Raw genomic sequence first — 12,489 nt, forward strand, 5'->3', positions numbered from 1 at the left:
ACCACTCCCATGGGAGTGAGAAACTCCCCCTCGAACAGGAGCAGGGTCTGAAAAGAAGCCACAAGCTCCCACAGGGGTGCAAGAGTTCAGTGTTTTTCAGAGTAGCTGGAAAGTGCTGCCTGATGAGGTTCCTTGGCCTACAGACACCTTCCTGCTCATCCCCTTGGACAGCCTCCTGTAATTCCAGGTTTTGGGCAATGAGCAGAGCAGGGTGGGTCCGTGTCCAGCTCTGATCCACTCGGGGGGGTGAGGCAGTGCTCCTCCCACCATGAAATGTGCCCCATGCTGCTCTCATCCCTGCCTGGGATGGGCAGGAAGGACCACAGTGTCTGTCTGTCTGCCAGGGATCCTTCCCTTCCCCATCACACTGACACTGGCAGCCATCCTCAGCTGTGACCGTGTTCACAGGGGGTTCTTGGATGAGGGAAGAGACAAAGATCTAACTCCATGTTTCAGAAGGCTTTATTTATTATTTTATGATATATATTACATTAAAACTATACTAAAAGAATAGAAGAAAAGGTTTCATCAGAAGGCTGGCTAAGAACAGAATAGCAAAGAATGATAACAAAGGTTTGTGGCTCAGCTCTCTGTCTGAGCCAGCTGGGCTGTGATTGATCATTAATTACAAACAACCAACATGGGCCAATCACAGATGCACCTGTTGCATTCCACAGCAGCAGATAATCAATGTTTACATTTTGTTCCTGAGGCCTCCCAGCTTCTCAGGAGGAAAAATCCTAAGGAAAGGATTTTCCATAAAAGATGTCTGTGACACTCAGCCCCCTTCCTCCTCCCTTAATTACCTTCATTTTCCCTACCTCCTTACCTTCATTTTCCTTTCACTTTTAAAGATTTTTCTCAGCCCCCTCCCTGCCTTTCCTTCAAGCTCCAGATTGCCTCTGTGACTCATTGCTGGGTGCCAGAGGTGGCTTTTTTCTTTGTGGAGGTAATTTTGCCAACCAGCCCTCCCATGTGTTTTGCAAGGGGCTGACAGGCACCAGCAAAGAGTGCAGTGAGTGCCTGCAGGCTGGCCCAGAAAGGACAGCACAGAAGAATGACAGAATATATTAAAAGAGCTCATTAAACTCACTTTGGTCACGCTCCAAAGCGTGTTGGAAGTAAGGAGAGAGTCCCCCATTGGCATGAGTAGGGTTTGGACCAGGGTTAATTCCATTAACCAGGCTGTTTGGTAGCTGCTGAGCCCAGCTGAGTCCTGGGGTTATTACTGTGCATGTAAGCTGTCCCTAATAAAATAAAGAAGACAAACTGGCCACCTGTGTTTAATAATCTGAGCTGACTTATGAATCATCTGTGTTTGTAAGACCCATCTCGTACACAGACTCATCTTTCTCTCCCTAGCACCCAGCTCCCCCTTCCCTATGGAAACCACAGCCAGCCTTCCTGCAGGAGGTGAATTCCTGTCAGAAATACATTTAATCTGCTGCAAGCTGCCCCTTTAAATCCAGGCTTTTCCATCCAGTCACTCCAGAGAATATGAGGAATGCCTCTGCTGGTTTTTCACTGAGCCTATTTAGCCTTTTTTGGACAGAAGGAAGCCTCTGAGAGGGAGGGTGCATTTTTCCCTCTTTAAATCACAGGAGGAACACCACAGCTCATTCCTTGTGTCCAGACTGCTTAACTCTTCCCATATCCTGGCAGCCCTGAGCTGCTGCTCTGGACTGGAGGGACACTGGAGCCCCTGGCTGTCCCTTTCTTTGCCTCCTGCTCTGCAAGCCTGGCACACAGAGGTGTGGGGGCTCTCCATCCTTCCAGCTCTGGAGCCAAGGCACTTGTCCCCATCTTGGTCCTGCCATTCCAGCCACAGCCGGACACGCAGCTCCTTGCACAGCAGGGCCCCAGGCTGGAGAGATTCTTCTCTCTCTGAAACAAGGAAAGAGTGTTTTTCCCTTCCCACTCGTTTATGCTCTGCCTCAACAGCTGCTCTCCACGGGCTGGCTGTAGAGCCCCCAGGCTTAGCTCGGTTTTCAAGAGCACGAAATTTGCATCCACAGCACATGACCCAGGCTCTGAGCCTGCCCACATGGCTGGCAGAGCTCCTGAGTTTGAGTTTGGCTGCAGGCACCGACTTTGGGATGACCATAGCATTACTAAGAGATTCCCTCACCCTCCTCTCCTCCTCCTCACACTCCCATGGGATGGAGGGCCATGCCAGAATTCTGGGCTGGAGAGCACAGGGAAGGGCACAGCACTGGCTGTCGGGCTCCCATTTTATGTATACATTGAAGGTGTGTACATATTTTTATTATATATTTTTATATTTGATATAATATATAAATACATATATCTATATATAAATATATAATATACTTAGACTATATATTAAATATATAGATATATAAAATACATAATATTTCTATGTATTAATATTAATTAGTATTAATTAAAATTCATTAACAGTAATATTAATTAGTATTTATAAATATTAATATTAATATTGATATTGATGAAACATTATTATATTAATATTTTAGATAAAGTATGTGCTCTATTTCTATTTTATATAATATATAAATTATATTTATATTATAAGATATAATATAAATATATTATAAATATAAATATTTATAGTATTATTGTTGATATATTTATATTTTATATTTTATATATTAATATAATATTTTATATATTTATACTATATAATATTATATATTGTTTATAGATGTAAGTATTTATATTTTATATTTATATTTATAAATATAAATATAATCTATGATATTATATATCATATAAAATATATTATTTTTTCCAAGTGTTCGACTGGATCTTAAGTTATCCATACAAGCAAAATTAAGGGTGAAATGGAGCAGATCTCATCTCTCTGCTGGAAGTGACAAAAGCTGGCCACATTCTATAATCATAGATTATGTACACCATCTTGAAGTTAAAGCATTCCCCAAGAGGACTTCAGGTAAGCTTGCTTTTGTAACTGAGATGCTCTTTTGGTAAAAGCCCTGCTCTTAATAAACAGAAAATCCCACATGACAAAGCACTGACTACATGAAAATCTGACAGATGTGCCTTTTTGAAAGGCTTGCAAAGGGAAATTGTGCAGCAACAGTTTTACAGTGAAAGAAACAATTGATGTCAGATGCTGCAAGCTGTGGGGACTTAAAGAATTCTCACATCCCAGCTGTGCCACATCAGCAGCTGCACCTGCACTCCCAGCAGTGGGGAGGACCCAGGGATGGAGCAGCAGTGAGACACGGTCACACCCAGTGTCCCATCCCAGCAGGCAGTGCCAGGACCCAGGGACAGCATCCACTGCCAGGGCTGACTGTCCCCCATCAGGAATACAGCGTCTGTGCACCAGTCCATGTCACAGACTTCTTTTATGAAAAATCCTTTCCTTAGGATTTTTCCTCCTGAGAAGCTGGGAGGCCTCAGGAACAAAATGTAAACATTGATTATCTGCTGCTGTGGGATGCAACAGGTGCATCTGTGATTGGTCTCATAGAGTTGTTTTTAGTTAATGGCCAATCACAGTCAGCTGGGACTCTCTGTCTGAGACAGAAGCTTTTGTTACCATTCTTTTCTATTCTTAGCTGGCCTTCTGATGAAACCTTTTCTTCTACTCTTTTAGTATAGTTTTCATGTAATATATATCATAAAATAATAAATCAAGCCTTCTGAAGCATGGAGTCAGATCTTTGTCTCTTCCCTCATCCAAGAGCCCCTGTGAACACCGTCACAAGTCCACCCATCAGCATACATTCCATCCCAGTTTTGCACAAGCAGAACACCCAATTTCTACCCAATTAGCCATGGTTCATGGAGTTTGTGGTGCCTCTGTGCAGGAGAACAGGCAAGCCATGTTTCCAAGGGACACAGAGACAGGCAGCTCCTGATGTGGCACAGAGCCTTCCAGGCAGACAAAAATATTCAACAAATCTGAACCAGAAAAAAGTGAGTTTTCATGGGTCATTAGTGCCTTGCCTCACGGGGATGGGATATCTTCTGATGTGGTTCTCAGGAGCCTTGAAGCCACAGCCTGCAGCTCAGGGAAGGAGCATGGCAAAGGACAGGAGGTGGCACAGGATTCACCATGTGATAAAACAGCACGGCTGTCCTCGCTTCATCCTGGAGGGCACAGCCTTGGAATACAGCGAGGGGAGGACCACACACATGAACAACCAAATTTCAGCTCCTCCAACATGCTTCCAGAAGAGCCTAAGAAACTTAAAACAGTGAAAATAATATCATTAAAAAATACCCACAAGGTTGGAGATCCCCAGAATGGCAGGACAGTAAAACGTTTCTAAGCTGACCAAACCTCTGCAGTTATGATGGTTTCTGCAGGTGGCCAAAAGGACAAGAATAATCTGTTTCCCTTAACAGCCCCACCAGCCCAAGGACTCCTCCTCTGAAGGGACACTCAAGTGTGTGTGCTGAGGGAAGGGGCTTTGCCAGCTCTTGCCCTTTCAGGAGTAAAACAGGTGTCCTACAAACACTGAGCCAGTGATGGGAGATGCAAGGACCCAACAGGTTTGTACCTCCCCAGTAGCCACCATCTGTCAAGGATGGGCACCCAGAGGAAATGTTGTTGCAGACATCTTTATATGAAAATCCTTTCTTAGGATTTTTCCCTTCTGAGAAGCTGAGAGGCCTCAGAGACAAAATGTGAACATTGATTATCTGCTGCTGTGGAATGCAACAGGTGCATCTGTGATTGGTCTCGTGTGGATGTTTGGAATTAGTGACCATTCACGGCAGAGCTGGCGCTCTCTCTCTCTGTCCGAGCCACAGACCTTTGCTTTCATTCTTTTCCATTCTATTCTATTCTTAGCTGGCCTTCTGAGATGAAACTTTTCCTTCTATTCTTTTTACTATAGTTATAATGTAATATATATATAATAAAATAATAAATCAAGCCTTCTGAACATGGAGTAAACATTTTTGTCTCTTCCCTCACCTGAAAACCCCTGTGACCACTGTCACAGAAATGTGACCTCCAGCATACTCTGGAATCTCCTCTGGAAGAGGAAAACCTGCTAGAGAACACCAACAGCACTTCCAGCTCTTCTCAGGAGTTTCCACACTTCCTTAGGTTCTAACTAAAGAGAGGCTGGAGACCCATCTCTGGCAGAGGCAAAGACGTGGCTGCAGCTGTGCCATGTTCCAGCAGGCAGGAATTGCCCTGAGCCCCTCACTGTGCTGCTGTGGCCCTGATTACCCACTCCCCAAACCATGTGAGGGCTGCAAGCAGGTTTGATTGCCCTGGTGTGGGGTGGCTGTCACCCTGTGATGTCACACGTGTGCCACTCCCCTGCTGGGTGCCACCAGCTCACCCCAGCTGTGACTGGCAGAGCTCTGCTGGGCTACAGACCAAGCCAGATGGGCAACCAGGCTGGAGAAGGGCTGGCCTTGCCTTGTTTAGCAGGACAAAGCCAGCAGATGCAGACCTGACCTTTCTCCACAGGCCAGGCTGTCCCTGCTCACACTCAGGCAAGGAAAGCCAGCTCCTCACCTGGGTCATCGCAAGGTGAACCCACAAGGAAGGTGACAAAAGGGGAGAACTAAAGGAAAAAGTACCCTAAAAACTCTTCCTCCCAGTGCCCTGAGACAGGCAAAAAATATGGGCAGAGTCTTGCCAAGGCAGGGCCATCAGCTGTTCTGCACTGAGCAGAAAAAGGTGACCAGCCATTTCTGAAAGGGCAGCATCCCTCCTTCCAACGCAGAAAAGCCATTGATAAAATTTCTACATTCAAAAGAATGAGCACTTCCTGGGGAAGTGGGAATACACTGTGTGAAAACATGCAAGTGGAGGAGGAAGAGACTGACCAGCAAAAACACAGCTGCCTCCTTGCCTCCTCACACAGGCCAGCCCCTTTGCTGCTGCCTTCCCCTTCTCTAGGTGAAAACAGAGGTTTTGGCTCTGTGACACTGTTATACCCCCCTAACTAGGGCAAACAGCTTCCCAACAGGACAATCAGAAAATGGAACTGTGTCAGACTCCACCTGGTGCATCATTCACACTCATCTTGGCCAGTTCTGGGTGTGAGAATTTGGCCAATTCTCCAATTTAGGGATTGGAAATTTTTGCCCTGAGATGTGCTGTCACTACCTTCAAAAGCTGACATACAAATAGAAACAGCTGCATATATCTCCAAACACTTCTCTGAGACCATGTTTGTGGCTTTTCAGGCAAAATATGCCTGTACCCAAAAGCCTGGAGCAGTTCTTAGGAACTCCACCTGATGTCTCTGGCCATGGCCACAACCTCTCAATGGACTGACGCCTAAATCATCCATTTCACCAGGTTAATTTCAGCCTGGATAGTTTCCCTGTTTCACTCCTGGCCTCCCAAACTGGTGTTGTGGATAAAAAGCGAGGCAAGAAGAAGAAGGAGTTAAGATTGTGTTGCTGCAAAGAGAAACATTTGGCAAATCTTTCCTCAAAAGCTTCTTTTGTCTGAGCAGGGAGAGGGTGGGCATTCCTGAACAGCAGCAGGAAAAAGGCTGGGAATTAAATCTGGACCCCAGCAGAGGTGAGCAGTGCATGAACACCCAGGGATGCTTCCCTTGGTTCCTCATGGGAGCAGCCATCCTGCTTGGGGTGCCTGACATGCTGCAGGCTGCTGCAAGGGTGGCATTAGCAGTCCCCACAGCAGAGGCTGCAATGGAGAGGTGCCCTGAAGGTGCATGTTACACCTCCTGCAGTGATGGCAGCAGCTTGGAGATGAAGAAATTAGGGTAATGATTTTCATTGTGCCTGGCTTGTCCCCTCTTTCATCTCTGGGAGGGATGAAGACACCATGGTAGTTTGGAAACTCTCAGACACTTTTTTGGTGTAATGGAACAAAGCAAGTCTGGGTTTTGTGAGGATGGTGGAAGATCCATCAGGAGGGAAGAGGGTTTTACACTGGAGCAGATCCATGATCCAATCCACCATACAGCCACGGATGGGGTGAGGCTGGGCAGAAAATCCCATGGGTTACAACCCTCATGCTGTGATCCACAGTAATGCTGATTTATCCACACACATGGAAGGCAGGGTGGCATCCAGGCAGGAACTGAAGCAGGATCCCCACTAAGTTAAGGCTGCTGAGCCTCAAATCAGAGCCCCACCACCCTCCTCTGCTCCACATGGCAGCAGAAAGCTGCCTGTAGCACTGGGAATGGTGCTGATCCCAGAGGGGCCATGGCCCTGCAGGAATGCTGGCAAGCGCTGCCTGCCCACCTTATCCTGCCCCTGGGTGTTGCAGACATCTTTTCACCAAAAATCCTTTCTTAGGATTTTTTCCCCTCTGAGGAGCTGAGGCCTCAGAAACAAAATGCAAACAATGGTTTTGTGCTGCTGTGGAATGCAACAGGTGCATCTGTGATTCTCCTGTAGATGTTTGGATTTGGTGACCAGTCACAGCAGAGCTGGCTCTCGCTCTCTGTCCGAGCCACAAGCCTTTGTTATCATTCTTTTCCATTCTATTCTTAGCTGGCCTTCTGAGGAAACCTTTCCTTCTATTCTTTTTAGTATAGTTATAATGTAATATATATGTATATATCATAAAATAATAAATCAAGCCTTCTGAACATAGAGTCAACATTCTCATCTCTTCCCTCATCCAAGAACCCCTGTGACCACTGTCACACTGGGCAGCTGGGCCACCACAGCCCCACGGTGTGGATCAGAAAAAGGAGCTGTAAATCTGTAACCACTGGGGCTGGCTGCCTCGGGAAAGCACCAGGAGATGGGAGATTAGACACGCCATTAGCAGGAGCCCTGTTCTTTAGTGCTTCGAGCCTAAAGCAGCTCCCGGTGTGCAGGCAGGTGATAAGCTCAGTGCTCCACAAATCCCCAAAGGAACACTGCCCAGACTGTGCCCCTTGGCATCATTACACAGCAGAAGGAATCACTGCTGCTCCCTGTGCTCTGTTATCCCTCAGTGCCACCAGGAATCCTTCCTGCCCAGCTCCTATGAACGGGCTGCACAGAAAATTAATCCTTCAGATGTCTGCTGCCTTCTCCCTGTGCAAATAGCAGGCTGCTGATTGACCAGGGAAGGATACAAATATTTACAGACAAGGGGAGGGTGGGAGCTCTGCCATGCATTGTGCTTGTGGCTGCAGCTGGCAGAGCTGCCTGGGTACCTGTGGGCTGTGCTGCTGCACAGACACACCTGGCACACCCCAAATCCAGCAACAAATAGTCTTTTTTCAGGCTAATTTCAGAGCATTTGGTTTAAAGCTGATCTGAATACAGCTGAAGTGGGAAAACAATTAATGTGTCAAACAATGACAGGCCCCAGTGATACACAAGGTTCTGCAGCATAGGAACCTCAACACCCCACACCAGGCATTTGGGCCTCAAGGAGCAGGAAAAGCTGGCACCATTGCAAGAAAGATGAGCAGCCACAGGAATCCCACCACCACCTCCCAATAAATGCCCCAAAAGACCCAACTTTAGTTCAGTCTTCTTCTTGTCCTGGTAGTCCTGGAGTTTGAGTATTCCCCTGTCCTCACACAGATCAGCTGGGACAAACTGGATCCAGGTGAGGAGGAGAAGGCAGGTTCTGGATTGGCTGGGAGTTGGAACCATGGCTGTTAGGATGGTACCTGGTGTGGCTTCAGCCCATGCCCAGGAGCTTCATTCTGCAGGTATCCAAGGTCTGGGAGACAGCCTGGGTCAGACAGCACTCCCAGCAGCAGCAGCAGGAGATAATTGAATGGCACACAGACTTGGCCAGACCTGACCACAAATCACCTTTAACTTCTTTACAGCAGTGCACCCCCTGCATGGTCCTTCCCCCATTAGGAGACCCAAGTACCAGCACCCTGGGGTGGGTGGAATCTCTCTCATTGCAGTTTTTGCAGGGATATTGATGGATTCCTCTTTGGTCTGACCCTTGCAGCCATCCAAGGCCGTTTTCCTGGGGTTTCTCCTTTTCCTGGGGCTGGAAAGCAAGTTGCACTTGCCAGGGAAGCACAGCCTGCCTTTGCTGCCTAACAGGGAGAATTTCACTCAGCATTGCCTCAGTGGAAAAGCACATTGCTCCCAAATTCACAGCAGGACCCTGTGGTATGGAAACACACAGACTGAGAAACTGCTGTGGTGTCCTTGCCACAGCTCATCACCCTCCACTTTCTGCTGCTCATTCCCCAGCCTGGTGCTGCACTACAAGAAGCACCTGCCTGAAACATGCCAGGTTGTTTTTCCAGTCCTCACTGGCTCCCGGAAATCAGCCATGACATTGCTGTCATGGGTCAGATCTCTGGGCTCCATCCTTCCCCACAACAACACCCAAATGGCAGGAACACATCCAGGAGGCCTGATGGAGTGGCCAGGCAGGGATACAAGGAAAGGTGGAGCCCAAAGGGAGGTTCAGGGCAGAGCAAAGGTCTTCTTTACCCTCTCCTTCCACCAGGCAAACAGCCTGTGCTCCATCTGGGAACCAGGCTGGCACAGGGACACTCCTCATCAGCAAACAGGGCAGGCACGGATGTGGAGGGAGGGATACACCTCTCTGGGCCTGCATGAGAACACTGAAAACACATTATTCCTGCAGCCAGGGCATCCTTGATGTATCCCAGCATTGTGGGTGACACTGTCTGTCGCCTCCATTTCCCCCTTTGATCTGTATTTGTTCACTGCAGCATTCCAACTCTTCCCTTTAAGCATTCCTGCAATTCCAGGCCAGGGGGATGGAGCCTTGGGTTTTCCTTGGGTCCAGCTCTGCAGAGCAAAGAGCCCCAAAGGTTCAGAGGACTCAGGGAGCACCTGCTGCTGGGCTGATCACTGGGATTGGGACTCCTGTACACGAGGTGTTACACAAACACTACCAAAGGCGCTGCCTTGAGCAGCTTTGCAGCTCTGCAGAATGCTGAGATACAGCTTCCTGTAAAGCCAGTGTACCCATGATGTATCCATGCTCTGCAGTGCATCCTGACATTACAGGGACAGAAAATGCCTCTTCCATAGAGCTCAGCAGGATCTGACCTGCTCCCAAACCCTCTGTGCAGCCCAGGGTGTTGATTGACTCACTGACCAATTCCCCATGGCATGGCCTGGGCAAAGCAGCTCCAACAGGTGTCCATCCAACACAGCATCCCTCTCACCTCCTTGGGAGAGCAAGGGAAACCATCTCTGAGCACTGCAAAGTCACAGGACTGTGATTCTGAGAGTGCTGGAGCTGGGGGGCACTGCCACACCTCTGGTGAAATTAGTGAGGAACCAGCACCCCACCGTGCTGCACCTCCCTTTGCAGCCTCCTGGGGGACAGACAGACAATTCCCCACCTCCCCTGCCTGCTTTGTCAGGCCTTTGCAGAGCTGCAGGACTGCCACTTAAACTAGGATTGTGTGACTTCAGCCCAGAGCTCAGTCACTCACCCAGAAAACAAGTCTCCTTCCAGGGCTGCCTTATCTTGTGGCTCTGGTAGGCACAGGATATGCACACATTGGCATGGAGGGGCAGGCAGAGGACAGGAGGTGCACCCAGAGCTCCCATTTCCTTCTCTCTATTGTGCTTTTAAAAGAAATGGTCCCTTTTTATACCTCCAGCAGCGTCTCCAGAAGTGCTCTACCTGTCCAGCCCACACAAGACCCCAGATCCATTGTTCCAGGAGCAGGGAATGGATCTGGGGCTCTCTGCTGAGCCTGCTCCCCCGGCCACTCTTGCAGGCCCCTTCTTATCTGCTCCACCCACTGTGGAGCGGGCTACTGGGCAGCAGGCAGGAATATCACACAGCACAGTGCCAACAGGCAATAACACCATTCCTACATCCTTCCTGCTGGGGCTGGAGCTGGGGCAGGAAGGAGGGCAGGAAGCTGTCACCAGCTCCATCTTTCCCCAGAGCAATCCATCTCTCACCAGCCAGCAGTGTCCTCCTGGTGTCCTTGCTCCTTTTTTAGCTGCTCAGAAACCAAACAGAGCCAGGTGGGTTATTTACAGAGGTTTCTCCACCAGGACACAGGGATGCCTGTCTCCCAAAGAACTCCCTGTTTCCCTGCTTGTTGTGTGCACCAAGGAAGCTCTGGCACTTTAAGCCCTGTGCCCTCACACACCACATGGCTTTTATGATTAACCAGTTTCTATAGACCAAATCATCCTGCCTGAGGAAAGCTTTTCAGCCAAGCATTGTGTTTCTCCCTCCAGAGCACATCCTCCAGCTTGCCATTTCACTGAAGCACACAAATACCATGTGCACCGTCCCAAGGAGAGCAAATAAATCTTTCATGTTCCCCTCTTCTATTTGAGTGAAGGCTGAGCCATGCACAAGTGCCACATTACATTTTGCACTTGGCTTTTTGCTGCCCAAAAAATTTTCTAGTCATCCTCTCCAGAGCCCCTTGAAATGTCTGACATAAAGAGGTGGTGTGTGTGTGTAAAAGATGGACAGACACACAACCACCCAGCACTGGTTCCATTAGCATTGCCTCCTGCCTTTCTGCTGCAGAACACCAAGCTCTTGGTGTCCTTTTTGCCACAAAGGAGGAAGGTGCTGTCACAAGGAATGCAAGAGATTTGTTCACCCCTAAGAAAGTTCTTTAGCCCCTTCTTTTAATAAAAGGATATCCTGGTCCTCTAGAAAATTAAAAGAACAGAAATCCATGCAACACACAGTTTCCAGAATGGTTGTCATTGACAACCAAATTGAAGATGAGCAAGTCCATCTCTGTTTTCATTTATTGCCTTTTATTCCTCCTTTTGCACACACCTAAGGGATGGGCAGGGGGTTGCTTCTTCACATGGTCTTGTTGACATCAGAGAGTAATTTATGTGTCACCTTGCACATTTTACAGGCCAAAGGATTAGAAACACTCTGGGCATCAGGTGGCCCTAAAGAAACCCAGCCAGGCTCTACACCAATGGGCCAAGCAGTGCCAGTTCAGTCCCAGAATTAAGGGTTAAGCAGGCATTGTGCAACAGATGGATGTGAAGCTTAAAAAGCCCAGACTCCCATCAGGGAAGAGAAACCCCATCCCAGCAAGGTGAAGACACCTAAAACACACAGCATTCCCAGCTGTTGATGGGAAAATAAAGTAGCACAGAAGGTAGGACTTGTCTTGTGCAAATACACCTAGGGAGGGCTGGTGGTGGAAAGGAGGAGGTGGCACTTTGTGGTCACTCATAAAAGGAAGACATGGATCAGGTGGCCTTGTGGTGGCTCCAGACAGACGTCACAAACTGCCTTGTTCAGGGCTGGGCAAACACAGCCAGGGAGCCCTGCTGGTGTCAATCGGTCTTGCCTTGACTCGAGTCAACACAGCCATGCCAGGTGACGTCAAAAGACTCTCTGCCAACGTGAGAAGAAGCAGAGCAAGAGGGTCCTTTGAGCATTCTGCACTGCATCAAAGCTGGGCTGTGGCAAGGCTGGGGACAGCTGCAAGGGAAATCCTGGAGCAGCTTCAGGAAGGATACAGGACTTCTGGGGTTTTGACACCATTCCCATCACACTGTGTGCCAAAGGTACCTTAAATTCACCCACAGTGTCACTATGAGCAGTTCCAAGAGGGGTCCCCAGAGACCTTG

The sequence above is a fragment of the Ammospiza nelsoni genome, chromosome 3 (genome assembly GCF_027579445.1).
Source record: "Ammospiza nelsoni isolate bAmmNel1 chromosome 3, bAmmNel1.pri, whole genome shotgun sequence".
NCBI lineage: Eukaryota > Metazoa > Chordata > Aves > Passeriformes > Passerellidae > Ammospiza > Ammospiza nelsoni.